Here is a 4,710-nt window from a genome sequence, read left to right on the forward strand (position 1 = left end):
AAAAAAAAAAAAAAAAAAAAGAACTGGGTTTCCAATGCCAATCAGCTGCTAAAGAAAATTCAAAATTCAGTATCACCTACACAAAAAGATTGACAAATGTAACAACACTCAGAGGAGAAAACTTTTAAGTATGTAAAGGGATCTGCCAGGGGAATGCAGAGATTTAAAATGTCTTTGGGCTTTGAGCTAGTAACCTCTACAGCTCTATCTGAGACTACTAAGTCTGTATTGTACAAAATACACGTTATTTATTAAGCATAGGGTTTTCAAACCCGTTGAGCCTCCATTGGAAATGACAGGTTCTTTCTCACCTAGATGAAAGGGTGGACACATGTACAAACATGCAGAAGAGGGAACTTCCAATCACCTAAGTGATTCTTCCAGGGGAGTGAGAAGTTTTATGTTTATGGACCCTAAGCTACTAAATTTCTACAGCTCCATCTGGGACTACTAAGTCTGTATTGAACAGAATTTACATTTTTTAATGAGAACTGGGTTTCCAAACCGGTTGAGTCTCTTTTGGAAATGGTGTAGGAATATATCAACATTCAGTAGAGGAAACTTTAGCCACCTAAGTAAATCCGCCAGTGGAATGCGAAGATTTAAAATGTCTGTAGGCCCTGGGCTAGTGACTTCTACAGCTCAATCTGGGACTACTAAGTCTGTGTGGTCCAGAATATATGTTATTTATGAGGCACTTGTTTTCCAAAGCCATTGACCCTTGAAAGAGTATTACAGATTCAGTGTCACCTAGACCAAAATACTGATGAATGTTACAACATTCAGATGAGAATTTGAGCCAGTTAAAGGAAACTGCCAGGAAAGCTCGGAGATTTAAAATGTCTTTGGGCTTTAAGCTAGAAACTTCTACAGCTGCATCTGGGACTGCTAAGTCTGTGTGGAACAGAATATACGTTACTTATTAAACACTGAGTTTCCAATGCCAATCAGCCGCTAAAGGAAATTCCAAATTCAGTGTCACCTGAACAAAAAGACTGACGAATGTACCAACATTCAGAGGAGAAAACATTTAACCATCTAAAAGAATCTGCCAGGGGAATGTGGAGATTTAAAATGTCTATGGGCATTCAGCTAGCATTCTCTACAGCACTATCTGCGACTACTAAGTCTGTATTGTACAAAATATGCATTATTTATTAAGCATTGGGTGTCCATCCGCAGTCAGCCTCTATTGGAAATGACAGATTCTGTCTCAACTAGACGAAAGAGTGGACACATATAGCAACATTCAGAAGAGGGAACTTCCAGTCACCTAAGTGAATCTTCCAGGGGAATGCGGCGTTTTAAAATGTCTATGGACCCTGAGCTATGAAATTTCTAAAGCTCCATCTGGAACTACTAAGTCTGTATTGTGCAGATTTTACGTTTTTTAATAAGAATTGTTTCCAAACCCATTCAGCCTCTATTGGAAATGAATGAATCTGGCTCGTTTAGACGAAAGGTTGCACGAATGTATCAACATTCATTAGGGGGAACCTACAGCCACGTAAGTGAATCCGCTAGAGGAATGTGAAGATTTAAAATGTCTATGGGCCCTGTGCTAGTAACTTCTACAGCTCCTTCTAGGACGGCTATGTCTGTGTGGTCCAGAATAAACATTATTTATCAAGCACTGGGTTTCAATGGCAATCAGCTGCTAAAGAAAAGGCAAACTTCAGTGTCACCTAGACAAAAAGATTGATGAATGTAATTACATTCAGAGAAGAAAACATTTAGCCACATAAAAGAACCTGCCAGGGGAATGTGGAGATTTAAAATGTCTATGACCTGGTAACCTCTAGAGTTCTACCTGGGACTACTAAGTATGTATTGTACAGAATTTACATTTCTTTATTAGAATTGGGTTTCCAAACCAGTTCAGCCTCTATTGGAAATGAAAGATGCTGGCTCGCCTAGATGAAAGGGTGCAATCATGTATCAACATTCAGTAGAGAGAACTTTTAGCCACCTAAATGAATCCGCCAGAGGAATACGAAGATTTAAAACATCTATGGTCCCTAAGCGAGTAACTTCTAAAGCTCCATCTGGGACTACTAAGTCTGTGTGGTTCAAAATACACGTTATTTATTAACCACTGGATTTCCAAAGACTTTTGCCCTCATAGGAATATTGTAGATTCAGTGTCACCAAGACAAAAATTGTCGAATGTAACAACATTCAGAGGAGAAAACTTTCAGCCATGTAAAGGAATCTGCCAGGGGAATGCAGAGTTTGACAATGTCTCTGGGCTTTGACCTAGTACCTCTACAGCTCTATCTGAAACTACTAAGTCTGTGTTGTACAAAATACACGTTATTTATTAAGCATAGGGTTTTCATACCCATTTAGCCTCTACTGGAAATGACAGGTCCTGCCTTATCTAGACAAAAGGGTGGACACTTGTACCAACATTAAGAAGATGAAACTTCCAGCCACCTAAGTGAATGTTGCAGGGGATTGAGGTGATTTATAACGTCTATGGACCCAGAACTATGAAACTTCTACATCTCCATCAGGGACTACTAAGTCTGTATTGTACAGAATTTACATTTTTTAAATAAGAACTGGGTTTCTAAACCTGTTCAGCCTCTATTGGAAAGATTCTTGCTCGCCTAGACAAAACAGTACACGAACGTATCAAAATTCAGTAGAGGGAACCTAGAGCCAAGTAAGTGAATCCATCAGAGGAATGTGACGATTTGAAAGGTTTAGGCTCTGAGCTAGTAACTTCTACAGCTCCCTCTGGGACTACTAAGTCTGTGTGGTGCAGAATATATGTCATTAATTAGGCACTGGGTTTCAAAACCAATTCAGCATCCAATGAAATTTGCAAATTCAGTGTCACCTACATCTAAAGATTTTCCAATATAACAACTTTAGATGAGAAAACTTTTATCCATGTAAAGGAATCTGCCAGAGGAATGCGGAGATTTAAAATGTCTATAGGCTTGACTTAGTAATTTCTACAGATCTATTTGGGACTACTACATCTGTGTTGTACAGAATTTACGTTATTAAACACTGAGTTTCCAAACCTGTTCAGCCTCTATTGGAAATGAGAAATTCTGTCTCCCCTAGATGAAAGGGTGGACACATGAACCAACATTCAGAAGAGGGAACTTGCAGCCACCTAAGTGAATCTTAGAGGGAAATGTGGAGATTTAAAATGTCTATGGGCCCTGAGCTACAAAACTTCTACAGCTCTATCTGGGACTACTAAGTCTATATTGCATAGAATTTATGTGTTTTAATAAGAATTGGATTTCCAAACCCGTTCAGCCCCTGTTGGAAATGAAAGATTCTGACTTGCCCAAACGAAATGGTGCACAAATGTGTCAACACTGAGTTAGAGGAAGCTTTTATCCACCTAAGTGAATTAGCCAGAGGAATGCAAAGATTTAAAATGTCTATGGGCCCTGAGCTAGTAACTTCTACAGCTCCATCTGGGACTGCTAAGTCTGTGTGAACCAAAAACATACATTATTTATTAAGCACTGGGTTTCCAATGCCAATCAGCTACTAAAGAAAATGCCAAATTAAGTGTCACCTAGACAGTATGCTTGATGAATGTAACCACATTCAGAGGAGAAAACTTTTAGCCACATAAAGGAATCTGCCAGGGGAATGCGGAGATTTAAAATGTCTATGACCTGGTAACCTCAGCAGCTCTATCTGGGACTACTAAGTCTGTATCGTATAGAATTTACGTTTTAAATAGAATTGAGTTTCCAAACCAGTTCAGCCTCTATTGGAAATGAAAGCTTGTGGCTCAACAAGACAAAAGCATGCACGTATGTGTCAACATTCAATGGAGAGAACTTTTAGCCAACTAAGGGAACCCACCAGAGGAATGAGAAGATTTAAAGTGTCTCTTGTCCTTGAGCTAACTGCTACAGCTCCATCTCAGACTACTAAGTCATGTGGTTCAGAATATACGTTATTTATGAACCACTGGATTTCCAAAGCCATTGACCCTTGTAAGGATATTGCAAATTCAGTGTTACCAGGACAAAAAGATTGACAAATACAACAACATTCAGAGGAAAAAACATTTGGCCACCAAAAGGAATCTGCCAGGGGAATGCGGAGTTTTACAATGCCTATGGGCTTTGACCTAGTAACCTCTACAGCTCTATCTGAAACTACTAAGTCTGTATTGTGCAAAATACACGTTATTTATTAAGCATAGGGTTTCCATACCTGTTCAACCTCTATTGAAAATGACAGGTTTTGTCTCACCTAGACAAAAGGGTGAACATTCAGAAGAGGGAACTTCCAGTCACCTAAGTGAATCTTCAGGGAAATGTTGAGATTTAAAATGTCTATGGACCGTGAGTTACTGTTATGCCCAGACCGTTTATTCCCCGAAGAAGACCACCAGAGTCCAGAGTCAAAGCCAAGCAGCAAGGATCTTTAATGCAAGTTCGAACTTGGTCCCTCCGTTCTACAACATACAAGAGGGCCCCGAACAATGCGTGTGCTCGCTTTTATAGCCTGATGAAAACAGGATATGTAAGGTTACAAGGGAATTCTTCTTGGGTACAGCATTACAACTGGTTAACGTATTAAGTTATACTTTTAGCAGCTTTCTTATTGGTTCCTGCGCTTTTACAAACCGTTGTAATCTTATCGGAGATACTCCAGGTGTTGTTTTCTTTGAGATATATGGAGGAATGTGTTTGTGTCGGGCCCAGGAAGTGGAGGCATATG

The sequence above is a fragment of the Rhinopithecus bieti genome, unplaced genomic scaffold (genome assembly GCF_001698545.2).
Source record: "Rhinopithecus bieti isolate Rb0 unplaced genomic scaffold, ASM169854v2 scaffold_35615, whole genome shotgun sequence".
NCBI classification, from domain to species: domain Eukaryota; kingdom Metazoa; phylum Chordata; class Mammalia; order Primates; family Cercopithecidae; genus Rhinopithecus; species Rhinopithecus bieti.